The sequence below is a fragment of the Magnolia sinica genome, chromosome 6 (assembly GCF_029962835.1).
Source record: "Magnolia sinica isolate HGM2019 chromosome 6, MsV1, whole genome shotgun sequence".
Taxonomy (NCBI): Eukaryota; Viridiplantae; Streptophyta; class Magnoliopsida; order Magnoliales; family Magnoliaceae; genus Magnolia; species Magnolia sinica.
The window spans coordinates 64132176-64147117 of NC_080578.1; the positions used below are offsets into that span (position 1 = coordinate 64132176).

Consider the following 14942-nt stretch of genomic DNA (forward strand, 5'->3'; position numbering starts at 1 on the left):
AAAGGATGTGGGTGGCAATAGTGGAAAAGACTTGACGACCATCCGATGTTACGGTCTAACTGAAGTTATGGCCATTGATAGTTGGGATAAAGCTTAGACGATGATGATGAGTTTTTCAAGCTCAATCAGGCAAAAGTCTTTTGTTCACTTCAGATTTGAGTGGGTAATGCGTAGTTCAGTCAATGCTTATCCAAGCGGAGCACGAGGGATGTACAAGGGAAGGTTCTGTGAATGGTAACTTTGCTTGCTGGTCTTCGGTCTATCTGGCATGAATGCAACAACAGAAATTTCTCGTATAAAAATCAAGTTCCTTAGCCAAGGTTCTTGTGAAAGCTAAGTGGTAGGTGGCAAGTTGGGCAAAATCATGGTAGTTCCTTTTGCTTGGGGAGGCTTTTGAGGTTCCTGAGAGGAGAGAGGGATCTCTGTTGTATTGAGTAGATGATTCCTTGCCATCTGCTCCTTTCTCGCTTCTGTTGTTTTTCAATTCCATTTTCTTTTGACAACAATTCGGTTACCATTCAAAAAGTTGAAAATGGAAATGTTTGCAGGGCCAGCAGTAGTAAGACCTATTTTCCTTCTGAAGCCTGTCACTACAAAGCATATATAAACATGGGACCCATTTTAGCAAACAAAAAACCCCATTCACAGTTAACTTAAAAACATAAAAACGACTAAAACTTCTAAAAATCCCATAATTATTGGAAACAAACTCTGGTTGTCTATAAATCAGACCTAGAAATCAATATTTAACCACTTATTTGTAATAGACAATTAAAAACTGTTGTTTAAAACTGATAATCAGCCCCCTTTTAGGACTTAAACATACAAGTTCATGTGCCGCCTGCTAAACAGGCCATAGGACCCACAATTTGGATCCTTCAAACCCACGTCTTCATCCATCACTTCTTATGGTCATCCCAGTTTGCATTATTATATAGAGGAAAGAACATCCCCGTGATTGTTAGCATTTTCATAACAACCTTTCAGAGAATATCAGGATGATTTTCCCTCTTCCTTGAGTCAATGCATTCATTTGCAATCAAGACGGACATCAACAAAAAGCCCTTGATGTTGAGAGATATTAAGGCCCAACAACTTAAGCCTTTTGGCCAAAGCCTTAGCAAGAATCCTATACAAGCTCGCAGCCAAACTTGTTGGGCAGAATTCTAGGCCCTCTCTTTTTCCCAAACGATGATGAAGGTAGTAGTTAAACCTCAATTAAATCTGCGCCTCTTTCATGAAATTCAAAGATGCAACCAAATAGGAAAAAGGAATATCTCAATTTGGATAAGTACCTTTTTCTTGAAGATCAAACCATAATATTTGTAATGCAATGGAAAAAAAGAGTTGTGAATTGATATCCAACCTACTTGCCATGATGCTAGAAATCACAACATTCCCCCTCTTCTTCTACCATAGGTAATACCAGTGTTTCAAATAGTGCCCGTAGCGTAGCGATAGTGTACACTACGTAGCGTAGCATGGCTATAGCGCTACGTAGCATCCTAAATAGCGTAAATCCCCTATAACATACACTACAGGGGTCGTAGCGTATGCTACAACTACGAAGCGCGTAGCATACGTAGCGTAAGCTACAACGTATTTTTTTACTATTTTAATTTTTTTATTACTTTTTTCATGTTTTCTTTGTATCTAATGTTGAGGAATGTGACACTTGTATTGTACTTGATACTTTTAACCTATGTAATTTTTATTTCTTTTCATAATTGTGACTTATGGTTTCAATTAGACATTATTAATTAAAGTGGTTTGCTTAGAAAATTGTTGATGTGATAATTATTTGATTAGGCTTATATATGTGGATTGGCTTTTGATAAATGATAACTAATAAATCATTTGAACATGCTTATAATTGATAAAATGAGTCATCTTTTAGGCATTTTTATATTTTTCTTTTCCTTTTTTCTAATATTTATTATATTTGTCCTATTTTTAAACTAAAAAATAGAAGTATTGTGTAGCTTACACTACACACTACGTATTTATGCTACACGCTATAGAGGGCTGAGCGCTATGCATCATGCTACCGCTATTCAAAACACTGGGTAATACATGCCGAAAGGGAAACAACTCATGTTTTAAACCCAAGGAAAATAATTCCATTCAAATAACCATCACAACTCCTTGCGGAAGTCTTTACATGTTTATATATTTATTCTCAAAGAAAGGAAACCTTAAGATAATCCTAACCATTTATTACTTTTAATAAGTGTTCGAAATATCGGTATCGCGTTATATATCGCACCCTTAGGATACGGATACGCATCAGTTATCGCGTGGGATATATCGGTTGTATCGTGTAATGTATCGCTGTTGTTGGAAACATGGGGAAACATTGGAAATTGGTCGAATTTTTCAATGAAATTTCAATGATTGTTAAAAAAGACATCAATACACACTTACAAATCAAAACATTCTAAAAACAAGTGCACATAATAGGTTTCCTTTGTATGGGGTCATAATCTATGGGTTGTCTAACTGAATTGATGCAAGTATATTTATATAATTTATAAAGGTAAGAAGACGTGTGAAAACACAAGCAATACATTCAAAAGCAAAAGAAGAATCACTAGTTTAGGTTACATACATGTTTGATTTTATGTTTGGACATAAAGATTGCAACCAATTTGCGAGATATTGGGAAAATTTTTATTTTTTTCAATTTTCTGCAACTCAGTCCTTTTCCTCTAAATCTCGAAATTGAAGCTCTCGATCCATGATTTTTCATGCAAAACATGAAGATTTATGGATTTGTAACAATTTGACACTGATTTAACATAATTTACAGAAAAAATGATCGAAAAAAAAAAATGCTCACCGGATCAAACATGCGGGATATATCTCACTACTTGTGTGTAGCATAGGTGGGATATATCGGCCGATATCATCGATATTTAAAACATTGCTTCTAATCCTAACAACCTATTCAAGAAATTATAAAAATGACCAAAATATCCCTTAATTCCATCACAACCATACACACCTTCTGAAAATCAGTCATAACTTACTCAAACAACATTAGAATCGCATAATCATGAGATCATTTAAAAGCTAACTCAATTGGCTTTCAAACAGGGAGAATTTCTTGTCATTCAAAAATTGTTTGGTACCTGAAGATGGCCAATTAAAGAAGTGACGAAAATATTTAGGGAAACTTGTTGAACAAGTCATACAACAACTAACTAGATGACTCTAATCTAGTCAAAATGAACATCCAAACCATTGATCTTCCATCAGACCAATCTTGACCCTCCCAAGCCCAAATCCTTGGTTAGGATAGTTGGGCCTAATCTCCAATCAACCAACTTGCATGTCCTAGATGAATCCTTCGATCGTTTGTGTAAACTTTTGGATGCATCATTCAACAAAGACAGTGTAATGCCATCTTTAGGAAAACCCCAACAGTCACTAAAGTCAAAGAAAAGCCATTGGGTCCTAAAGCTTTATCTCCATGTAGAGGGAGGGGAAGAGGGAGGGAGGGGGAGAGAGAGAGAGAGAGAGAGAGAGAGAGAGAGAGAGAGTGAGAGAGAGAGAGCCTCGCCACTTGGCTCTTTTGAGACCAATAGCACTAAAGGAGACCATGCACAGCGAAGGCCTACCCAAAGGTTCATGAAATAATTTTTATTTTTTTTTTTTAAAAAAAAAAAACAACAACAAAGCTTTTTTCAAGCACCTCATCTTCAATGACTCTATTCTCCACTGGAAACCTGGATATGTCATTCTTCCTTCGCCTCACATTGGCGATGCAGTAGAAGAAAGACATATTTTTGTCCCCTTTAGCCACCTCTCTCGGTTGGATTAAAAGAATATGGCAAAATGGATTCAGTCAATGAAGATGCTGCCTGCAAGATTGGATTAAAGAGAAAATTCTGGAATCGTGGAGGATTACTTTTCTTAGTGATCAACCAAGGGACTCACTCATCTTCGAGGATAAAAACCTTCTCATCCAGTTCATCATGAGTTTCCAACGAAGAGGGTGATATCCTCAGCTACTAGCAGGATAGAGGGTGTGGTGACATGTGTTGTGGGATTGTTTTCTGAAGGATTCAATTTTATTGCAAAAAGGAGGATGACAAGGAGTCATCCATGAAATAGAACAAATGGCCCAATGGGCTTCTAAAAAAGCCTCCCATCCCTAGATACATTTTCTAGATTGCCCCATTCCCACATTAGGCACTTGGCTTTAAGAAAGACTGCAGTAGGGTGGTTCTCAGAGCTATTGAAGATCCGATTGTTGTGCTCTAAGTCTAACCACACTGACCACAACTCAGCAAGCAGGAAGGTTCGCCACAACACCTTTCTCCTCTAGCATTCCATTCCCATGCCATACCAAGCATGGATTAACCCCTCCACAGATTGAGGCATTACCCTACCCTGAAGAATGAAAAGACTTTCCACCTAATAGATTGAACAAGCGAGCAATGCATGAAGAGGACAACCATTGACTATTACAAGGCCTCTTATTCTTAGGTTTTTTATCATGAAAACCTTGTTTTTAGCCATAAGCCACAAGAAGGCAGGAACACGCCAGGGGTGGGGGACATTTAAACTTCCAAATACAACTACAAGGGTGAGCGGGTGTGTGGCGTTGATGCCCAATTAATACCAAGTAAAAAGACTTAACTGTGAACCAAACCAATTTTTCCACTATCCAAACCCACTGATAGGGTTCCTCCAAATTCAAACTTGAGCTGAAGAAAGCTCATGAGATTGATCACAACTTCTATTGCCTTGTCACGGAGATTTCCTTGAAACTGTGGACACAAAACAATTTTACCCCACTCACATGAGACAAAACTGGAAATCAGGCCATTCTCCTCTACCAACCTAAATAATGAAGGAAACTCTAGGGATAGATTTCTATCCCCACATCAATTATCCACCCAAAATCTGACTCTCGAACCTTTCCCCTAATCTAAAGATGATCTTCCTTTTGAAATACTACTTTTAGCACTGCTTTCTAAGTGTCCGAAGTTGTATATCGAACTATGGATTTTGAAAACCACCTGCCTTCCTCTCCTCCACGTTTACTAACAATTACACAGTTCCATAGGCAGCCCTTTCTCCTCCCCAAGACTCCATAGCCATTTACCTAGAAGAGCCAGATTCATGAACTTGGCATTTCTAATTCCCAAATCGCCTTGTCTTTGTTTGGCTTACAGAGTTCTTCCCACTCACCAAGTAGAACTTGTTCTTGATCTACGCTCCTTGCCCAATGTAAATCCCTTCGGAGTTTTTCAAGCCTTTAAATCACGCTAACCTAGAAGAGCTAGATTCATGAACTTGGTATTTCTAATTCCCAAATCGCCTTGTCTTTGTTTGGCTTACAGAGTTCTTCCCACTCACCAAGTAGAACTTGTTCTTGATCTACGCTCCTTGCCCAATGTAAATCCCTTCGGAGTTTTTCAAGCCTCTAAATCACGCTAACCTATCACTAAAACATCGACATGAACATAATAGGCATACTTGAGAAGGCAAATTTGATAAACATGATTCTCACACACAAATAAATGACGACTCTTCCAACTCAATAGTTTATGTCCCATCCTTTCAATCAGTCTTCCACATATGCCAGCTTACCAATACAAAGAGGTAACCCAAGCGACATTGAAAGAAGACTACTCATAAATAAATAAATAATGTGCATTTTGTCAATTGAAGTTGTCAGAGGGCATCATGGCATCTCTTTACCTATTGGTCGGGTGTCTTATATAGTCGTTGGACATCAAGCATCTCATATAGCCAACATTGGTGTCATGGGTTTGTCCATGAGCAGTGATGGCATCATATAGCCATATAGTCAGCAAGGCGTCAGATAAACATTTAGTTACAAGGCGTCGACAAGCCAACATTTTGCAGAGCCCTTGAGCTCTGAAGCTAAGGAGCTTGAGTGTTTGGTATTTTGTTCGTGAAGGTAAATAGTGTATGCATGCTATGCACCCAAGAAACGTGCCATGCTAAGTAATTGCCATTAATTTCATTCTAGGTTCTGGTTTGGCATAGGCACTTAATTACATCACTAGGGAAAAGCCTTGATTAAAAGGTAAAATCAGAGAAAGCTATCCTTCTTGCAGGATGGCGTATTAATCCTAATCTATGATCCGTTGTCTATGGAGTGTCTAGATCTTTGATCAGTGAAGCTTGTGTTCCTCCCCACTACGGCCGTACCCTGCTACGACCAATTAGAGGAGATTACGTGTGATCTGTACGGATGCGCCTGGTGCACCCAGAGATTTGCAGATATGTACGAAGGAGATTTCTCGTTAAGCAGAGCCCAAAATGTATCAGGTGGTGTCATGCGTTACTAGAGTGGCCGAGAGGGAGGCGGTCGAGCTTGTGTGATTGCATGACAGGTGGTGAAAGAGGAAGCAAAGGAAGCAGAATGTGGGAAGTGTCTAGAAGCCAAGTAGTGGAGAATGGTTATAAAAACCATCAGAATGTAGTAAGGATCCAGAACAGTTGATCAAGGCTATAAATAGAAGTGGAATGCAACAAAGAAAATGGCCTCACACCAACCCAAACAAACCAAATCTATCTTTCAAATTATCCTGTTGATTTACATTCCTTAGTGTAATCTGTTACTTTCCTTGTTAAGTAAATCATATTCCTTAGCATAATCTCTACTTTCCACGCTCACTGATTTACATTCCGTAGTGTAATCCGTAGCATTAACCAAGTAACCGGTAATTCTAGTTGTAATTCGAGTTTACGCTCACGTGCTAGACTCAAATCATCCATTGAGGAGGCATCCTTCGGATGTTCTTCACGGCCTATTATAAGGATCTCTTCCTCATTTTCATTTCATTTGTATCGAAAGTCCTTTCGTACAGAAGGCAAAGGTGTAACCCATCATCAGAGGACGAGCCCCACCCTTTGAATTTCACCTGATCCAATTTACGCATTGAGCGAGTGGTTGAATAGGCGACCGATCTCTCCAGATCTCAGCCATACACTACGTGTCTGCCTACCTCAGCGCTCGGGGTCATTGTTGTTCAGTTCAAATTGGAGCCGCAATTCCAATTTTGGCACGCCTGCATACCCAGTGCAGAAAACAACAGCAAACAGCTTGCGATGGCCTTAGCACATACAAGTGTTTTGTTCAGTCACGTTGTCGGCTTATGCCAGAGATAAAGGGATGATTGCCCTCTAGCGCTTGCCTGATGGAGATAGGGCTCTCAGCACCAGACCTAGATGCCACATAGGTTTGTGCCCTAGTGCAGGAAGCTAGGCTATAAGAGAGACCAATCTCGAGGTAGTGCGCCTTTGGTCCTTAGATGAGGGACTATGGATGAGTCTTACACTAAGTCACGTAGCACAAAACTCCCCTTCCTTGGTGGCCTAGTATGTTGCGCAATGGCCACCTAGAGAGGCCTATTAGCATGGCATAGTGTCCTCCCAAGGGAATGGTGTAATGTTTAGGCAACTGAGGCTCACTCTGTGAGTGTATGCACCTGAAGTTCCATGTTGCAAAGGCTTCTTTGTTTGGCTATCTGTGTGTCTCTCTTTGTATATATTAGTCTTCAGATGAGTGTCAAGGTATTTATAGGCTCTGGGGCCCGATTTTCTCGGTAGTGGGACCGTTGTCCCTGACTTAGCAGTCTTGCTGCAGAGGGCTCTGTGCGTAGCGTAGAGAGGTTGTTGTTTGGCCTACTACTTGGTCATGGAAGCTTGTTGTTGACTTTTGGTGAAATGATGATGTCTCAGGATGGCACAATGGTGCCATCAAACACATGGGGCCCATTTTCACTAAGTCCGATAATTTCCATGTCAATAGGTGCCCCCCACTCATTTGACATGAGCAAAGTGGCGTTTGCATTGTTTGGTTCATCAAAGTGATGGGTTGGTGTTTTGCACGAGAGCGTCACATTGCATTCCGGCCACCAGCTACAAATAGCCAACCAATCTCTCATTTTTACCATTTGAGTTCTTAGCTCTCTACTTTCCGCCTAACAACAGGGCATAGAGTAGTGCAACAAACTTAGTTGTTGGAGCGAGCGGGCTCATGATGTGGCAAACTTAGTTGTTGGAGCGAGAGTGCTCAGGGCGTAGTGTAACTTGTTGATTATTACTTAATAGCTTATAGATGGTCTAATAGTCATTTAAATGTAATATAATCATGTTGTAATTAGGTAAGTACACAAATTATAATGAAATAGGTTAAAACAATCCAATCACTCATAGTAACTACACACACTTTATCATAATTTTTTCCAATTTTTTTCTAATTTCCCCCCTTCTGCATTTTTAATTTTTTTTTTTTTTACAAAAAAAAAAAAAAAAGAGTGGGTGATTGCATAAGCAATCAGGCCAACCCGATGGCTCAGATCGTTAATGCCATTTCACAACATTGCATGGCATTGATGGCAGAGCCTTCCTCCACGGTTGATGCCAAGGCTTAAGCGTTGAAACTTAATGTTTGTGGAACATGCGCAAGCGACAGAAGGCGATGTGTTGGTGTTGGAGTGGCTTTGTGCATGCACTGGAAGGCTATGACAGAGGGGACCTCTGTCAGAGTTGCGGTAAAGGAGCAATAGGCGCATGCTTCTTCACAAAGGAGGTAGTGGTATTGAAGTCGTAGGAGATTCAATCAAGGAGGATGGTACAGAAGCGATGGCTAACTTTGGCAAAGGCCATAGCTTTGCTGCAAGTTTCGGGGTATGACAAATGGTCTTCTGTTTTTGTTCAACGTAAACTTCTTTATTAGACAAGCATCATGAGGTGTAAACTTCATCGGGTTTACATTGAGCTTTGCCACCTCAACATTGACCGGATGTCTTTATCGTCCCCCTACGAGAATGGTTAAAGACCTCTCAAAGATACATCAAAGAGAAATGATAGGCGATTAGTGTTGAGGTCCTAGAGGCAGGCCTTGACAAGCGCTACACTAGCCATTGTGGAGTGGTATCTATACCTCAACTCCACAAATGAACTTCAATCAAGTTGTGATCTCTATGGTTAGCCAAGTAGTCCGCCTTATGCCTGTTGGCTTATGTCTTCCCCTTATTCTCTTCTTTCAAGTCAGTCGCGATAGTGGCTTCATCAGGCCGTTCAACGAATCACTTGCTTTGTAACAATTTCATGTATCAATGATGTGTTTTGGAATGAAATGAATTCACTTTTTTTATTAAAAAAAATAAATAAATAAATAAAATAAAATAAATCTTTCTTACATTGTTTGCTTCTTCCCTTGTTTACTTGTGTTGTAGCTTTGTCATGGTTGTCGCGATAGGTTGATTGCACAACAATGCATGTTTCGTTTGTTATGGCCTAACCGTAATCACAATGTTTGACTGTTGGGGTGAGGCTTGGTTACTATACAACACTTGGTTGTGACCAGTGTTCGAAATATTAGTATCGCACTATGTATCTCACCCTTGGGATACAGATAAGTATCGCTTATCGCACGGGATATATCGTTTGTATCGCATAATTTATCGCACTTTTTGGGAAACATGGGAAAACATTGGGAAAATAGTTGAATTTTTCAATGACACTTCAAGGATTGTTAAAAAAGACCTTAATACACACTTCTAAATCATAACATATAAAAAAAAAGGTGCACACAGTGTTCAAAATATCGGTATCGCGTTACGTATCGCATTCTTGGGATACAGATACATATTGGTTATCGAATGGGATATATCGGTTGTATCGTGTAATGCATCATTATTGTTGGAAACATGGGGAAACGTGGAGAAACATTGGGAAATTGGTTGAATTTTTCAATGAAACTTCAGTGATTGTTAAAAAAGACATCAATACACACTTATAAATCAAAACATTACAAAAAACAAGTACGCATAATAGGTTTTCTTTGTATAGGGTCCTAATCTATGCATTGTCTAACTAAATTTATGCAAGTATATTCAATGTTTATTCATATAATTTATAAATGTAAGAAGACGTGTGGAAACACAAGTGATAAATTCAAAAGAAAAAGAAGAATCACTAGATTAGGTTACATACATGTTTGATTTGATGTTTGGACACAAAGATTGCAAACGATTTGCAAGAAATTGGGAAATTTTGATTTATTTTTTTCCCAATTTTCCGCAACTCAGCCCATCTCCAACAAATCTCGAATTTTCGAATTTCAATCCTTTTATTTTCTATAAATCATGTTAAATTAGTGTCAAATTGTTACAAATCGAACATATGGGATATATCGCACTACCTATGTGTTTCATATCACACTGGTGGGATACAAGATATATCGTGGGATATATCGGCCGATATCATCGATATTTAAAACACTGGATGCACATAATAAGTTTCCTTTGTATTGGGCACTAAGCTATGTGATATTTAATTGAACTAATGCATATTTAAATTGAATGCATGACATTTATAAATGTATCAAAGACATGTATGAAAACACAACCAATTCATTGAAAAGCAAAAGAACTAAAAATTGAGAAAAATATACATATCAATGATGTGGACAGGTTGTGGCTTAGAACCACATAGAGTTGCGCGGTGGCTCATAATCATCGTCTTCATCTCAACGAGGCTGGGAATAGTACTGCTCCTCCATAAATCGATAATACCATGCCCAAGTCATAGTAGATTGGTACCGGTTAAGATATTCCCTGACATAACATTGATACTCATCCTCTCCAAACTGAATCAACACACCCATACGTGGGTACTGCGTAATCTTCACATTCTGTGGCTGATATGCATCTGGGAAGGGCACATATGAAGTTCCTTGGTATCCATATTGCTGGCCATATCCATATTGTTGCTCATAACCCTGCCCATATACATAAGTGAACTCCTGACCATAGTTGAAAAGCGATGTGCCGTAACTGCTAAAGTCACTTGCCACGTATCCACTAGGTCCATATTCATACCCATACTGTGGTACAAAAATCGAGCTACTCTCCTGTGTTTGTGATCCATAACCATTTTGTGGCATGTAACTCGAGCTCCCCTCCCTCGTCCGTGATCCAAATCTAGAGCCACCTTGCTCGTCACGAACGCATGTATCCCTCATGCATTTTGCCAAAAATCTAAAAGGTTCTGAGTCTGCTTTTTCTTCAGTAGCCTTTGACACTCATATGTCTTATTGTAGATAAGACGGGGACGTGGTTCTCCGAGACGAGAACCATGGTTAGGGTCCTGCGTGGCATGATCAAAATCTTCATCCCCAGTGAAAAGGCTAAGAGGCCTCTGATCCTGACTCCCACCCTCGTCGCCATCATCACCACTATCGTTATTGTCATCAGAGTCATCATCACCCTCATCGTTGACATCACCATTAGAGGTGGGCAGGACCCGACTCGACTCGAACCGAATGCAAGGGTCGGGTTCGGATCGAGTAGACCCGCCCAGATCTGAATCCCGACCGAGTCAAGTTTGGGTTACATAGTAACCCAATCCAACCCAATATGCAATCCAATCCGGTCGGATCCGATCCAAACAGAAACCTGACTCGAACCGGAACCAGGTACTATAAAATCAACTATTCTTTTTTTTTTAAACCTTTACCATTCATCTACCCTAACCCTACCCACGTCGACGCCGCACCGAACCCGATTGGAATCCAGGCCAGTCAGCAGCCCAGCACCCTATCTTCACCGGTCATCCTTGTCCATTCATCAAGTATGTTAATTTTATAAGTTTTTTTCCTATGTTTTTTCGAGCTCCCGATCTCGGTTGCAAGCCGTTGGTGGCCCGCCCTGGCTCGGGACCTCGAGTGCAGGACACTAGTGGTCCGGCCAAGCTCAGGACCTCAGTCGTGGCCCGCCCTGGCTCGGGACAGATGCGTATTAGCTACTAAACACGACAGTAGCGAGTCGGCCCCACTGTTTTCTATGGTGGGGTCCACTTGAGATTTTTATCTGCCTAATTTTTTCCATCATGCCATAAAATGATCTCCCCAAATGTATGGATGGTGTGGATATAATACATACTTCATGGTGGGTCCCGCCCTAGCTCACTGGTGGTCCGGCCGATCTCATGACCTCGCTAGCTCGCTGTCGCTGGTGGCCTGCCCTGGCTCGACCTCGGTGGTGAACTGTACTTCATGGTGGGTCCCACCCTGGCTCGCTGGTGGTCTGGCCAATCTCGGGACCTTGTTAGCTCGTTGTCGTTGGCGAACTGCCTGGCTCGGATGCAGCGTCTCACTGGTGGTCAGGCTGAGCTAACCCTAACCCTACCCTACCTTAAGCCTAAACCCTAAACCAAAAGCCCAAATCTTAATCCCTAAACCTTAAACCTAACCCTAACCCTAAACCCTTAACCCTAACACTAACACTAACCCTAATCCCTTAACCCTTACCCTAACCCTAAACCCTTAACCCTAACCCTAACACTAACCCTAACCCTAACCCTAACCCTAATCCCTTAACCCTAACCCTAAACCCTAAACCTAATCCCTAAACCCTAATTCCTAAATTGCAAAAGTGTTTTATTTATTTGAAATTTTGAATTAAACAATTAGTCGTAATTTTTTTGGAATTACCATTTACATTGCTTATTCCTTAGCTTCTTAGTTCTTATTGTGCATTAGGTAGTTAGCTTAATATGTTTGTATAATTGTATTACATTGCTTTTTTTGCTTATTTTATTTTTGTACATTATATAGTTAGCTTAATATGTATTACATTGCTTTTTTGCTTAGCTTATTATTGTGACTTGTGACTTGTGATTGTGAGTTAGATAATTAGTTGCCCATTTGAGGATTTCTATGTGGCCATGCATAGATATTGTGTGTTTTTGGTGCCATAGAAATCGCTCAAATTGTCCTATTTTGGACAGTTCAAGGTTAGATGGATAGTATGCTTTCATATAACATATTTAAATGTTCATGCTTGATCGGCGCTCTGCGCTCCATTTCCTCATTGATCTATGGATATATTTCTTCCTTTTCATTTCTAATGTCAAATATCTTCACATTGTTTAGATATTTGGCATCAGAATATAACGAAAGATCAACTTATCTGGAGAGACATGGGGAGATGCTGCCAAATTTTCGGAGTGGGCGTTTAAATGAGAATATAAAAGTATTATAATTTATCCAACCTTGGATGGGTAACTAATTTAGGGTTTAGTATAACTCTTTTCGCATTAGATTGCTAATACTAATATGATTTAGTATCTTTCAACTATTATGTGGCGAGTGAGGGTCTTTCCAATACCCCAGGCGATTTATCAGTTACATTATTGATGATCTTAGAAGATAAAGGATTAGGACTAGAAGATGAAGACGTGCCCATTGATATTAGTACCTCACAGTCACATATTACGAGAAAAGCAATATATATACATATATATATATATCAGTAGTATGGGAAGATTTTGAAGAAGTAACCCTGAAGAACGGCACAGTGAAGATACACTGCAAGTACTACAAGACTCAATATGCTAAGCAAGCAGATGGGTCGACCACAACTCTGAAGAAACACAGTCTAAAGTGTTTTTAAAAAGTGAGAACTCAGACCTCAGGGCAACAGACACTTTCATTTACCCAATCTTTAGTGGGTCCGTCACAAGGTAAATTGTCCATCTACAAGTATAACAAAGACCATGTGAATGAGTTGACGGCCAAATTTACTATTGCCAATGAAAGACCATTTCAGATGGTAGAGAGTCCTGCTTTTGTCAAATTAGCTAGAGGCCTTAACCCCAGATACGAGAAGGTCTCCCATACAACAATAAAGAGAGTGTGCATGAAGATGTATGAAAGCGAGAAGCTCAAATTCAAAGGACAGTTGCAATCGATTTCCCGAATTAGCCTGACATCAGATTTGTAGACGGCATCCAATCAACGAAAGGGGTATATGTCACTAACTGCTCAATACGGTGATGCCGAATGGAGGCTCTGCAAGAGAATCATAAACTTCCGTTATCTTGGGCCTCCTCATACTTGATTGATGATTTCAGACTACATGTACAAATGTCTTGTGGAGTGGGGCATTGGGAAGAAAATCTCGTCAATAACTTTAGACAATGCATCTGCAAATGATAGCGTGATAACGAATTTACGGAACCAGTTTAGAGCCACTGGTTACTTGTATTTTGGTGGAAAGATATTTCATGTTAGGTGTTGTGCCCACATCCTAAACTTGATTGTACAAGATGGCCTTAAAACAATTGAGCCAACGATCGTGAACATAAGAGTGTGAAGTACATATGGGGGTCACCTTCACGATTATATACATGGAATGAGAACGTGAAGCGATTGAATTTGTCATCTCAGAGAACAATGAAGCTGGACGTTATGACACGTTGGAATTCAACTTTTGAAATGTTGGATTCAGCGATAGCTTTCAGAGATGCATTCTTTCACTATGCGGAGCATGATAGTGTATCCTTGGTTACCTTATGAAGATGATTAATCAAGAGTTGAATCAGTTCGTAAGTTCCTTTCAGTTTTTTACGACACAATGAAGAAATTTTCAGGAAGCAAGTATCGAACAACAAATATATTTTTGCCAGAACTTTGGAGGGTAAAAGACATCTTGCACAAAAGCTGTAGTGGACCAGACTTTTTACAATTAATGACCATGGGTATGCAGTTAAAGTTTAATAAGAATTGGTCTGAGTGCAGTCTGGTAATGGTTGTAGTCGTTCTTGATCCTCGATACAAGATGTTCATAATTGTATTCATATGTAATAAGTTGTATGGTGAGAAGAGTGCCTCTGAGGTCCATAAGATTCGTAATGCAGTCAATGATTTGTACAATTTCTATGTGGACATCGCAAAAGACAAAACTCCTCAAGTGGGTTCTAGTTCTGCTGTTGATGAACCGCGAGAAACAATCAATGATTTCATGTCTTTCCTGGCACAAGTTGAGACTCAAACGCAGACAACCCAATCAGAACTTAAAAACTATCTTAAGGAGCCACTTGTAAAATACGAAGGCAGAGACTTTGATGTTTTGAACTGGTGGAAGATGAAATCTCGTGATTTACAA

At 39.8% G+C, this 14942-nt stretch overlaps 1 protein-coding gene across 2 annotated transcripts in view; it reads right to left on the minus strand.

The window, feature by feature from the left end:
- LOC131248813 (uncharacterized) overlaps positions 1-14942 on the minus strand; it is an 88168-nt gene that overhangs the window by 35822 nt on the left and 37404 nt on the right. The gene's annotated exons all lie outside the window — the stretch shown is intronic.